Raw genomic sequence first — 14,353 nt, 5'->3', positions numbered from 1 at the left:
GTCAAGGGTGAGGAAGACCGCGAAGAATGGGCCCAAGTGGCAAGCCCCGTGGTCGCAGCCGCGCACAGCACAAAGCACACCTGCGCTCGAAAAAACTGTTGCTGCATCATCCCTCTGTGGCAGCGACAGCTTCGTGGTGTTGCCCGTCATGGGGTCCAAGACGACCAGGGAGTGCTTGTTCTCAAAGAGGATGCGGCCGTGGCGGCAGTCGGCCATAAAATGGCAATAGTTGTGCCGGGGATCGCGCGGGAGAAACTTGGTGGTGGAGATGAAGGGGGCGCCGCGGTACACACCGTGGAAGAAACCGAGCATGGGGGTGTCTTCTTGTGGAAGGCGCGGTAGCGGCTGCGGAAGCCATGGTCGGACAGGAGGCTGCACCACGGCTTGCACACGAGGGAGGCGCGAACAAAGGTTTCAGGCTCGTGGGGCGGGAGGCGGACGAGGATTGCCTCCACGAGATGTTCGACGTCCTTGAGCTCGGGAGCACGATGTGTTGGGGATCGTAGCAGAAATTTAAAATTTTCTACGCATCACCAAAATCAATCTATAGAGTCATCTAGCAACGAGAGAGAGGAGTGCATGTAGATCGCGAGCGGAAGTGTTCAAGAGAACGGTGATGATGGAGTCGTACTCGTCGTGATCCAAATCACCGATGATCCTAGCGCCGAACAGACGGCACCTCCGCATTCAACACACGTACGGAGCAGCGACGTCTCCTCCTTCTTGATCCAGCAAGGGGAAGGAGAGGTTGATGGAAATCCAGCAGCACGACGGCATGGTGGTGGAAATAGCGGGATTCCGACAGGGCTTCGCCAAGCACTACGGGAGGAGGGAGGTGTGTCACGGGAGGGAGAGGGAGGCGCCAGGGCTTAGGGTGCGGCTGCCCTCCCCCCCCCCCCCCACTATTTATAGGGGTCCTGGGGGGGCGCCGGCCCCCTGGAGATCCCATCTGAGGGGGGCGGCGGCCAAGGGGGGGACTTGCCCCCCAAGTCAAGTGGGGCGCCCCCCAACCCCAGGGTTTCCAACCCTAGGCGCAGCGGAGGCCCATGGGGGGGGGGTGCACCAGCCCACCAGGGGCTGGTTCCCTTCCCACTTCAGCCCATGGGGCCCTCCGGGATAGGTGGCCCCACCCGGTGGACCCCCGGGACCCTTCCGGTGGTCTCGGTACAATACCGGTGACCTCCGAAACTTTCCCGGTAGCCGAAACTGGACTTCCTATATACAAATCTTTACCTCCGGACCATTCCGGAACTCCTCGTGACGTCCGGGATCTCATCCGGGACTCCGAACAACTTTCGGGTTACCGCATACTAATATCTCTACAACCCTAGCGTCACCGAACCTTAAGTGTGTAGACCATACGGGTTCGGGAGACATGCAGACATGACCGAGACGACTCTCCGGTCAATAACCAACAGCGGGATCTGGATACCCATGTTGGCTCCCACATGTTCCTCGATGATCTCATCGGATGAACCACGATGTCGAGGATTCAAGTAATCCCGTATACAATTCCCTTTGTCAATCGGTACTTTACTTGCCCGAGATTCGATCGTCGGTATCCCAATACCTCGTTCAATCTCGTTACCGGCAAGTCACTTTACCCGTTCCGTAATGCATGATCCCGTGACTAACTACCTAGTCACATTGAGCTCATTATGATGATGCAATACCGAGTGGGCCCAGAGATACCTCTCCGTCATACGGAGTGACAAATCCCAGTCTCGATCTGTGCCAATCCAACAGACACTTTCGGAGATACCTGTAGTGCACCTTTATAGCCACCCAGTTACGTTGTGACGTTTGGTACACCCAAAGCATTCCTACGGTATCTGGGAGTTGCACGATCTCATGGTCTAAGGAAATGATACTTGACATTAGAAAAGATTTAGCAAACGAACTACACGATCTAGTGCTATGCTTAGGATTGGGTCTTGTCCATCACATCATTCTCCCAATGATGTGATCCCGTTATCAATGACATCCAATGTCCATGGTCAGGAAACCGTAACCATCTATTGATCAACGAGCTAGTTAACTAGAGGCTCACTAGGGACATGTTGTGGTCTATGTGTTCACACATGTATTACGATTTCCGGATAACACAATTATAGCATGAACAATAGACAATTTATCATGAACAAGGAAATATAATAATAACCATTTTATTATTGCCTCTAGGGCATATTTCCAACAGTCTCCCACTTGCACTAGAGTCAATAATCTAGTTACATTGTGATGAATCGTACACCCATAGCGTTCTGGTGTTGATCATGTTTCGCTCGTGGAAGAGGTTTAGTCAACGGATCTGCGACATTCAAATCCGTATGCACTTTACAAATATCTATGTCTCCATTTTGAACATTTTCGCGAATGGAGTTGAAGCGACGCTTGATGTGCCTAGTCTTCTTGTGAAACCTGGGCTCCTTGGCAAGGGCAATAGCTCCAGTGTTGTCATAGTAGAGAGTCATCGGCCCCGATGCATTGGGAATAACTCCTAGGTCGGCAATGAACTCCTTCATCCAGATTGCTTCATGTGCTGCCTCCGAGGCTGCCATGTACTCCGCTTCACATGTAGATCCCGCCACGACGCTTTGCTTGCAACTGCACCAGCTGACTGCCCCACCATTCAAAATATACACGTATCCGGTTTGTGATTTAGAGTCATCCAGATCTGTGTCGAAGCTAGCATCGACGTAACCCATTACGACGAGCTCTTCGTCACCTCCATAAACGAGAAACATATCCTTAGTCCTTTTCAGGTACTTCAGGATATTCTTGACCGCTGTCCAGTGTTCCATGCCGGGATTACTTTGGTACCTTCCTAGCAAACTTATGGCAAGGTTTACATCAGGTCTGGTACACAGCATGGCATACATAATAGACCCTATGGCCGAGGCATAGGGGACGACACTCATCTTTTCTCTATCTTCTGCCGTGGTCGGGCATTGAGCCGTGCTCAATCTCACACCTTGCAATACAGGCAAGAACCCCTTCTTGGACTGATCCATATTGAACTTCTTCAATATCTTGTCAAGGTATGTGCTTTGTGAAAGACCTATGAGGCGTCTCGATCTATCTCTATAGATCTTGATGCCTAATATGTAAGCAGCTTCTCCAAGGTCCTTCATTGAAAAACACTTATTCAAGTAGGCCTTTATACTTTCCAAGAATTCTATATCATTTCCCATCAATAGTATGTCATCCACATATAATATGAGAAATGCTACAGAGCTCCCACTCACTTTCTTGTAAACACAAGCTTCTCCATAAGTCTGTGTAAACCCAAACGCTTTTATCATCTCATCAAAGCGAATGTTCCAACTCCGAGATGCCTGCACCAGCCCATAGATGGAGCGCTGGAGCTTGCATACTTTGTTAGCATTCTTAGGATCGACAAAACCTTCCGGCTGCATCATATACAATTCTTCCTTAAGAAAGCCGTTAAGGAATGCCGTTTTGACGTCCATTTGCCATATCTCATAATCGTAGAATGCGGCAATTGCTAACATGATTCGGACGGACTTCAGCTTCGCTACGGGTGAGAAGGTCTCATCGTAGTCAACACCTTGAACTTGTCAATAACCCTTAGCGACAAGTCGAGCTTTATAGATGGTAACATTTCCATCCGCGTCCGTCTTCTTCTTAAAGATCCATTTATTTTCTATCGCTCGCCGATCATCGGGTAAGTCTGTCAAAGTCCATACTTTGTTTTCATACATGGATCCTATCTCGGATTGCATGGCTTCAAGCCATTTGTTGGAATCTGGACCCGCCATTGCTTCTTCATAGTTCGAAGGTTCACCGTTGTCCAACAACATGATTTCCAGAACAGGGTTGCCGTACCACTCTGGTGCGGAACGTGTCCTTGTGGACCTACGAAGTTCAGTGGCAACTTGATCATGATCGTCATCATTAACTTCCTCTCTAGTCGGTGTAGGCACCACAGAAACATTTTCTTGTGCTGTGCTACTTTCTGGTTCGAGAGGGGTCATCTCATCAAGTTCCACTTTCCTCCCACTTACTTCTTTCGAGAGAAACTCTTTCTTCAGAAAGGACCCATTCTTGGCAACGAAGATCTTGCCTTCGGATCTGAGGTAGAAGGTATACCCAATGGTTTCCTTAGGGTATCCTATGAAGACGCATTTTTCCGACTTGGGTTCGAGCTTTTCAGGTTGAAGTTTCTTGACATAAGCATCGCATCCCCAAACTTTAAGAAACGACAGCTTAGGTTTCTTTCCAAACCATAATTCATACGGTGTCGTCTCAACGGATTTAGACGGAGCCCTATTTAAAGTGAATGCGGCAGTCTCTAAAGCATAACCCCAGAATGATAGCGGTAGATCGGTAAGAGACATCATAGATCGCACCATATCCAATAGAGTGCGATTACGACGTTCGGACACACCATTACACTGAGGTGTTCCAGGCAGCGTGAGTTGTGAAACAATTCCACATTTCTTTAAGTGTGTGCCAAATTCATGACTCAAATATTCCCCTCCACGATCTGATCGTAAGAACTTTATTTTCCTGTCACGTTGATTCTCAACCTCACTCTGAAATTCCTTGAACTTTTCAAAGGTCTCAGACTTGTGTTTCATTAAGTAGGCATACCCATATCTACTCAAGTCATCAGTGGGGGTGAGAACATAACGATAGCCACCGCGAGCCTCAACGCTCATTGGATCGCACACATCAGTATGTATGATTTCCAATAAGTTGGTTGCTCGCTCCATTGTTCCGGAGAACGGAGTCTTGGTCATTTTTCCCATGAGGCATGGTTCGCACGTGTCAAATGATTCATAATCAAGAGACTCCAAAAGTCCATCTGCATGGAGTTTCTTCATGCGTTTGACACCAATGTGACCAAGGCGGCAGTGCCACAAGTATGTGGGACTATCATTATCAACCTTACATTTCTTGGCATTCACACTATGAATATGTGTAACATCACGTTCGAGATTCATTAAGAATAAACCATTGACCAGCGGGGCATGACCATAAAACATATCTCTCGTATAAATAGAACAACCATTATTCTCGGATTTAAATGAGTAGCCATCTCGCATTAAACGAGATCCGGATACAATGTTCATGCTCAAAGCTGGCACTAAATAACAATTATTGAGGTTTAAAACTAATCCCGTAGGTAAATGTAGAGGTAGCGTGCCGACGGCGATCACATCGACCTTGGAACCATTCCCGACGCGCATCGTCACCTCGTCCTTCGCCAGTCTCCGCTTATTCCGCAGCTCCTGCTTTGAGTTACAAATATGAGCAACCGCACCGGTATGAAATACCCAGGAGCTACTACAAGCGCTGGTTAGGTACACATCAATAACATGTATATCACATATACCTTTGGTATTGCCGGCCTTCTTATCCACTAAGTTCTTGGGGCAGTTCCGCTTCCAGTGACCGTTTCCCTTGCAATAAAAGCACTCAGTCTCAGGCTTAGGTCCATTCTTTGTCTTCTTCCCGGCAGCTTGCTTACCGGGCGCGGCAACTCCCTTGCCGTCTTTCTTGAAGTTCTTCTTACCCTTGCCTTTCTTGAACTTAGTGGTTTTATTCACCATCAACACTTGATGTTCCTTTTTGATCTCTACCTCCGCTGATTTCAGCATTGAATATACCTCAGGGGTGGTCTTTTCCATCCCCTGCATATTGAAGTTCATCACAAAGCTCTTGTAGCTAGGTGGGAGCGACTGAAGGATTCTGTCAACGACCGCGTCATCCGGGAGATTAACTCCCAGCTGAGACAAGCGGTTGTGCAACCCAGACATTTTGAGTATGTGTTCGCTGACGGAAGTATTTTCCTCCATCTTACAGCTGTAGAACTTGTCGGAGACTTCATATCTCTCGACCCGGGCATGAGCTTGGAAAACCATTTTTAGCTCTTGGAACATCTCATATGCTCCATGCTGCTCAAAACGCTTTTGGAGCCCCGGTTCTAAGCTGTAAAGCATGCCGCACTGAACCAGGGAGTAATCATCAACACGTGTTTGCCAGGCGTTCATAATGTCTGGGTGTGCTGGGACGGGTGCTTCACCTAGCGGTGCTTCAAGGACATATGCTTTCTTGGCAGCTATGAGGATGATCCTCAAGTTCCGGACCCAGTCCGTATAGTTGCTACCATCGTCTTTCAGCTTGGTTTTCTCTAGGAACGCGTTGAAGTTGAGGTTGACATTAGCGTGGGCCATTTGATCTACAAGACATATTATAAAGATTTTAGACTAAGTTCATGATAATTAAGTTCATCTAATCAAATTATTAATGAACTCCCACTCAGACAGACATCCCTCTAGTCATCTAGGTGATACATGATCCGAGTCAACTAGGCCGTGTCTGATCATCACGTGAGACGAACTAGTCATCATCGGTGAACATCTCCATGTTGATCGTATCTTCCATACGACTCATGTTCGACCTTTCGGTCTCTTGTGTTCCGAGGCCATGTCTGTACATGCTAGGCTCGTCAAGTCAACCTAAGTGTTTTGCATGTGTAAATCTGTCTTACACCCGTTGTATGTGAACATTGGAATCTATCCAACCCGATCATCACGTGGTGCTTCGAAACAACGAACTTTGGCAACGGCGCACAGTTAGGGGGAACACTTTATTGAAATTATTATAAGGGATCATCTTATTTACTACCGTCGTACTAAGTAAATAAGAAGCCACTACTAGAAAAAGGGCTATAGATAGGATTGACACTAACGGCGCACCAGACAAGCGGTGCGCCATTAGTATAGTAATGGCGCACCACCTTCTGATACGCCATTAGAGTTGAAACTACTAATGGCGCACCTGGCCCAGGGTGCGCCATTAGTATCAAATTTTTTTTAACTAGTGTGCCTGTCCAAACATACTAATGGCGCATCCAGACACAGTGCGTCATTAGTAGTTGAAACTACTAATGGCGCACCTGCCCAGGATGCGCCATTAGTATAAATTTTTTTTTAACTAGTGCGCCTGTCCAAACATACTAATGGCGCATCCAGACACAGTGCGCCATTAGTATCAAATTTTTTTTTATAACTAGTGCGCCTGTCCAAACATACTAATGGCGCATCCAGACACAGTGCGCCATTAGTAGTTGAAACTACTAATGGCGCACCTGGCCCAGGGTGCGCCATTAGTATCAAAAATTTTTTTTAACTAGTGCGCCTGTCCAAACATACTAATGGCGCATCCAGACCACGGTGCGCCATTAGTAATTATGTTTCAAATTTTTTTTTATTTTTTTTATTTTTATTTTTTAAACTACTAATGGCGCACCTGTGAGTCGCACCACTCCCACGGTGCGCCATTAGTAACTTGGCCCATTCCACCGAACGCACCCCCCCCCCCCCCGTGGACCGCCTTTTCAGTTTTAAAAAAAATAAAAGAAAATGATGGAAATGTCAAAAAATAAAATAAAATAAGTTTCCCATGTGATATGTGGTCTAGTTGTTGGGAAAATTAACAAATATGAATTTTGACTTTATTTGCAAAATCTCTCTGGAATTTCTTAAAATGGGCATAACTTTTGCATACGAACTCGGATGAAAAAGTTTTTTATATGAAAAATCATCTACTCGAAAAGATACATCCGAATTTAACTGGGGGAACCCCGTTAAACATTTTCAAAATCCTCAAAAACCTAACAGAAAAAAAGATACGGGGCTTTCAAGATCTAGAGGAAAAAAATTCAAACTTACTAGTGGCGCACCGGTTGCTAGGTGCGCCACTAGTAACAGAAAAAAATATTTGTTTTGAATTTTTTTTGGATTTTTTTTTCAAAAAATGATTCGTAATATGACAGGGAAGTTTCAAATATTTTTCAAAATTTCATCATACTCATGAATATGAACAAAGTCCTAGACATCAACAAGGTTTAATACGATTGATATGATAGATATATCAACAAGTGGCTGTTAAGTGAGGTGGTGCTGGGGTTGGATAGAACTGCGAAGTTAAGCGTGCTCGGGCTGGAGTACTGTGAGGATGGGTGACCTTCCGGGAAGTTTGACCACTTAGTTGCGATTTGACTTGAGATTAAGCATATTGACCCGAGATTAGGAAAAAAATTGACAAAATTTTAAAAAATAAGAAAAAAAAATTGAAATTTTTTTTTTTCAAAATTTGAAATTTTTTTAAAAAAAATTACTAATGGCGCACCGTGGGTTGGTGCGCCATTAGTATGCCAAAGCACCTGGGTATACATGGCCCCCTGGGAGGCATACTAATGGCGCACTGTTGTATATACTAATGGCGCATCTGGGGTGCGCCATTAGTATCTGGTATACTAATGGCGCATCTGAGGTGCGCCATTAGTATCTGGTATATACTAATGGCGCACCAGTGGTGCGCCATTAGTAAAATATACTAATGGCGCACCACTAATGCGCCATTAATAGCCAAATTAGGTGCGCCATTAGTAGGCCTTTTCCTAGTAGTGAGCAAAACATGATAAACATCACATGCAATCAAATAGTGACATGATATGGCCAATATCATTTGCTCCTTTTGATCTCCATCTTCGGGGCGCCATGTTCATCATCGTCACCGGCATGACACCATGATCTCCATCATCATGATCTCGATCATCGTGCCTTCACGAAGTTGTCTCGCCAACTATTACTTCTACTACTATGGCTAACGGTTAGCAATAAAGTAAAGTAATTTACATGGCGTTATTCAATGACACGCAGGTCATACAAAAAAAAGACAACTCCTATGGCTCCTGCCGCTTGTCATACTCATCGACATGCAAGTCGTGATTCCTATTACAAGAACATGATCAATCTCATACATAACATATATTTCATTCATCACATCCTTTTGGCCATATCACATCACAAGGCATATGCTGCAAAAACAAGTTAGACGTCCTCTAATTGTTGTTGCATGTTTTTACGTGGCTTCTATAGGTTTCTAGCAAGAACGTTTCTTACCTACGTAAAACCACAACGTGATATGCCAATTACTATTTACCCTTCATAAGGACCCTTTTCATCGAATCCGATCCGACTAAAGTGGGAGAGACAGACACCCGCTAGCCACCTTATGCAACTAGTGCATGTCAGTCGGTGGAACCTGTCTCACGTAAGTGCACGTGTAAGGTCGGTCCGGGCCGCTTCATCCCACGATGCCGCCGAATCAAGATAAGACTAGTAGCGGAAAGTAAATTGACATGATCTACGCCCACAACAATCTTGTGTTCTACTCGTGCATAGTAACTGCGCATAGACCAAGCTCTGATGCCACTGTTGGGGATCATAGCAGAAATTTAAAATTTTCTACGCATCACCAAGATCAATCTATGGAGTCATCTAGCAACGAGAAAGAGGAGTGCATCTACATACCCTTGTAGATCGCGAGCGGAAGCGTTCAAGAGAACGGGGATGATGGAGTCATACTCGTCGTGATCCAAATCACCGACGATCCTAGCGCCGAACAGACGGCCCCTCCGCGTTCAACACACGTACGGAGCAGCGACGTCTCCTCCTTCTTGATCCAGCAAGGGGGAAGGAGAGGTTGATGGAGATCCAGCAGCACGACGGCGTGGTGGTGGAAGTAGCGGGATTCCGACAGGGCTTCGCCAAGCGCTGCGGGAGGAGGGAGGTGTGTCACGGGAGGGAGAGGGAGGCGCCAGGGCTTAGGGTGCGGCTGCCCTCCCTCCCCCCCACTATTTATAGGGGTCCTGGGGGGGCGCCGGCCCCCTGGAGATCCCATCTGAGGGGGGGCGGCGGCACAGGGGGGGACTTGCCCCCCAAGTCAAGTGGGGCGCCCCCCACCCCCAGGGTTTCCAACCCTAGGTGCAGGGGAGGCCCATGGGGGGCGCACCAGCCCACCAGGGGCTGGTTCCCTTCCCACTTCAGCCCATGGGGCCCTCCGGGATAGGTGGCCCCACCCGGTGGACCCCCGGGACCCTTCCGGTGTTCCCAGTACAATACCGGTGACCCCCGAAACTTTCCCGGTAGCCGAAACTGGACTTGCTATATACAAATCTTTACCTCCAGACCATTCCGGAACTCGTCGTGACGTCCGAGATCTCATCCGGGACTCCGAACAACTTTCGGGTTACACATACTAATATCTCTACAACCCTAGCGTCACCGAACCTTAAGTGTGTAGACCATACAGGTTCGGGAGACATGCAGACATGACCGAGACGACTCTCCGGTCAATAACCAACAGTGGGATCTGGATACCCATGTTGGCTCCCACATGTTCCTCGATGATCTCATCGGATGAACCACGATGTCGAGGATTCAAGTAATCCTGTATACAATTCCCTTTGTCAATCGGTACTTTACTTGCCCGAGATTCGATTGTCTATATCCCAATACCTCGTTCAATCTCGTTACCGGCAAGTCACTTTAATTGTTCCGTAATGCATGATCCCGTGACTACCTACCTAGTCACATTGAGCTCATTATGATGATGCAATACCGAGTGGGCCCAGAGATACCTCTCCATCATACGGAGTGACAAATCCCAGTCTCGATCTGTGCCAACCCAACAGACACTTTCGGAGATACCTGTAGTGCACCTTTATAGCCACCCAGTTACGTTGTGACGTTTGGTACACCCAAAACATTCCTACGGTATCCGGGAGTTGCACGATCTCATGGTCTAAGGAAATGATACTTGACATTAGAAAAGATTTAGCAAACGAACTACACGATCTAGTGCTATGCTTAGGATTGGGTCTTGTCCATCACATCATTCTCCCAATGATGTGATCCCGTTATCAATGATATCCAATGTCCATGGTCAGGTAGCCGTAACCATCTATTGATCAATGAGCTAGTTAACTAGAGGCTCACTAGGGACATGTTGTGGTCTATGTGTTCACACATGTATTACGATTTCCGGATAACACAATTATAGCATGAACAATAGATAATTTATCATGAACAAGGAAATATAATAATAACCATTTTATTATTGCCTCTAGGGCATATTTCCAACATTGTGCCCAACATGTGGTTTCTGAGGAGGAAGCCGACCCAACAACTGAGAGCGCTGCAGCCCGCTGATGGCCGTATATACTAGATCGGAAGCGCGCCTTGGCGCCTGGCTCGGCACGGTGACTCGCCGTCTAAAACTGCAATATAACAAAGCGTTTAGAACATCCAAAGGAAATTAGAGTAACCGCTGAGGATAAATGTGTTCAGTATATATCACAAACAATACAAAGATATATCAAGAGCAAGGTATAGTTGCTGCCCAGGATAGCCGAGTTTAATATAGGGCACGCAGATCAAATATATACCAAAAGAAAAGTGTAGTTGTTGCCCAGGATAAGCGCAATTTCACTGCAGATCATAAAGTCAAAATTTGTACCAAAAGCAAAGCACAATGTTTGCTGAGGACAACTAATTTACATCGAGTAGTACAAAACATAAAGAGATAAATTCTATAAACATAGCCAAGTAGTTCATGTCAGCAAGTGTAAGAATAAGTGTTACAGTAGATGTTGTATCTGCTTATAAACACAATGAGATAACAGACAATTGGAAACGATGTTCTGGAAACATCGATATCAACGGTACCTTATAGCTGATCATTATTGATAACTCTACTTTCTCTTTCCAAGTTCTGAGGCAAAGCTAATTAGTACTGGATAATACTTGGCAGGCTTCATCATCCTAATGATAAATATGAAAACTATAAATAATATCACAATTAGCCGTTGGTGTTATTATCGCTAACTGAACCGGTGAACCCGGCACAGGCTCAAACATACCAGCTGAAGACAACGAATCACCTTACCAAGGTAGATAACATTTGAAGCCTATCTCTGTGACTAAAAGCAAAATCTTCACAGCTCGCCAAAGTCTGACTACAAAATCAGTAAAAATGAACATTACCACAAAAGTGATGTGTAATTCTACCACAAAAATAATGCGTGTAAGTACAACTCAGGGGACCTCATACGTCAGTCTTAACCAAAGCAAGCATTCCTCTTCAAAGAATTATTACAGAAGTTGCACATCACACATATCGGAGGAATGCACAGAACAAATGGGTTGCGAGAAACTATGGCTCGCGGAAGTTCAGGTGATAAAAACACACGGTTCGACAGTTCAGCGGCTGCTCAGATAACCGAATCATCTACTCTACCCACAACCTAGTGCTAGCAGTTGGCAGCTAATGCTATTCGCGGTTAACCAAGAGAGTATCTTGTGAAAATAAATTAATAGCATGTCAATGATAATGAACTTCTGACGATATCAATTAGGCATCCACACTATATGGACACACCACATGAAGTAAATTTTGTGTTTATATAGACAGTCATCAAAGAAGAAACAGGGAGGAGGAGGAGCGAGCTGTGGTGAGATAGCTGTACCTGCTTGAGCCGGCCCCTCCTCTTGGAGAGGACGATGGTCTGGTCATTGAGCTTCTTCCAGGCGCCGTCCATGAAGCAGATCCCGATGATCGGCGGACTTCCTGCCGCTGGCCAGGTGGCACTACTTATCTGCGCTAAGGAGTGACTTGATCACCGCGCCGATGCTGCTGTCCTCCTAGTTACGCGACACTTTGGAAGTTAACGGACATTACATGAAGGGTCACAGCACAAGTACTGGCATTTCACAGAACAGAGAAGGCCACACATTGCAGTACTGCACATGAATAGCTAGCCAGGCACATAGTGATACCTTAGTAATGGTATTTGGTGGAGTAATCCTTGGGAGTAATCACCAGAGCTCAGGCAAATACTTGTGATGGTAAGGTGGCTCGGCAATAGTACTGCAAATAGAAAGTGGCACCGTCAGAACATCAGTTTTCAGCTAATTAAGCCAGGTGAGAACGAACAATTAGATTGTAATTACATACTAAGATGAAAGCAGAAACAAATATTACGCAAGAACTACATAAAAATTAGATAGCAGATAATTTTAAGCTTGTAATGACATACCAAACCACAATCTAAGCAGTACGCTATTATTACAGCCCAGAAGGCAGTGGTTCAAAAGATTATATAAGCAAACATATGCTGTTTAGAAAGAAAGAGCACTAAAGGGTCGATACATCCATGAAGCAACTGCAACTTGGTCTTTATTTATCACAGTATATCCTACTCTTCTCCAAGATCAGCTCTATCTTCTTTGTGAAATAACTCCTTCACAATGTTGCATGGTACAATATCATTACGTCAACGAGGCTTGCTCCGGTGCACCCCCCTAACTCAATTTCCTAGGGGTATTCTTGACCCCCGCCATCTATTTTTTCTCCGGCCCACCGCTGCCCATATCCAAGCTCCATAGCCCATATCCAAGCCCTGTATAACCCGTATGACCCATACGTATGTATACGGTGACATCCCGAAAAAAAAGGATGACACGACCCCACGACCAGGTAAGACCTGCCGACGGCCGATCCATCAATCACGCAGCTCAATCAATCACGCAGATCCATCATTCACGCAGCTCCTCCATCATTCTGGTGAGGTTCTCTAGGAATATCGGCGGCAGCGATCTTATCGCCGGCGATCTCGTCCGAGAGCGCGCGCGGCACCGTCGTCAACCTCCGGCGCTCGCAGGTACCGCATCCCGTTTCCCCACGTTTGTCTCGCTCGCGGCAGCATCAAACGAACTGCCGTTGTTTTCGTCGTAGTGGTTAACCTAGCGGGGCGGGCAACCTAGCTTTCTGGTGGTCCAGGCCATCGCAGATCTTGTTCTGGTAGTGCTGCTCGTCGTGATATACACAGTGATCACGCGGGCTAAAGTGGGTTTCTTCTTTCTAGGGTTAACCTAGCGATGGTTGCCGTCGGTTGTGTGCACGACGACTCCGTTATTTGATGCGGCGGCTTACCTAGGTATCCGGCGATCCAAAGTAATCACGACTGGTGCCGTGGGCTAGGAATCTGGCGGCGCATGTTATCACGGGTAGCGCTGCTTCTCGCGATCCAAAGTGATCACGTACTGGATTCGTGGGACGTACCTTAACGCCGCTCGGTGTGGAGAGGGGGGAGGATCCATGGGCGATCAGAGGTCGTTGGCGTCGGTTGTGTGCACGATCTGAACGCCTTCGGTTGGGGCGCTCTCCGGTTGGTGTAGTTTATTTAACATCCATGATCGTGCGCTAGGTGTTGTATATGTCAGCATTGATAATGTTTGCACATGTGATGATACATATTAATTGTTGTAGGAAATGGCGGACGATGAGTTAACTGATATGATGTATGACATGGAGTTTGGAGAACTGATGAAAGACTGGATAGAAGATTGGTCAGATGATGAAAATTCAGATCGTGGAGATAGGTCAGAGAATGGGAACGTATTGGAAGATCTTAATGTGAGTGGCATTATCATGTTGTAATTTTTTGGTGGCATCCGACAATATTATATTTTGAAAA

This window comes from Triticum aestivum, chromosome 1D, assembly GCF_018294505.1.
Source record: "Triticum aestivum cultivar Chinese Spring chromosome 1D, IWGSC CS RefSeq v2.1, whole genome shotgun sequence".
Taxonomy (NCBI): Eukaryota; Viridiplantae; Streptophyta; class Magnoliopsida; order Poales; family Poaceae; genus Triticum; species Triticum aestivum.
The sequence above is the reverse complement of the archived record's forward strand: the minus strand, read 5'-3'. Positions refer to the sequence as shown.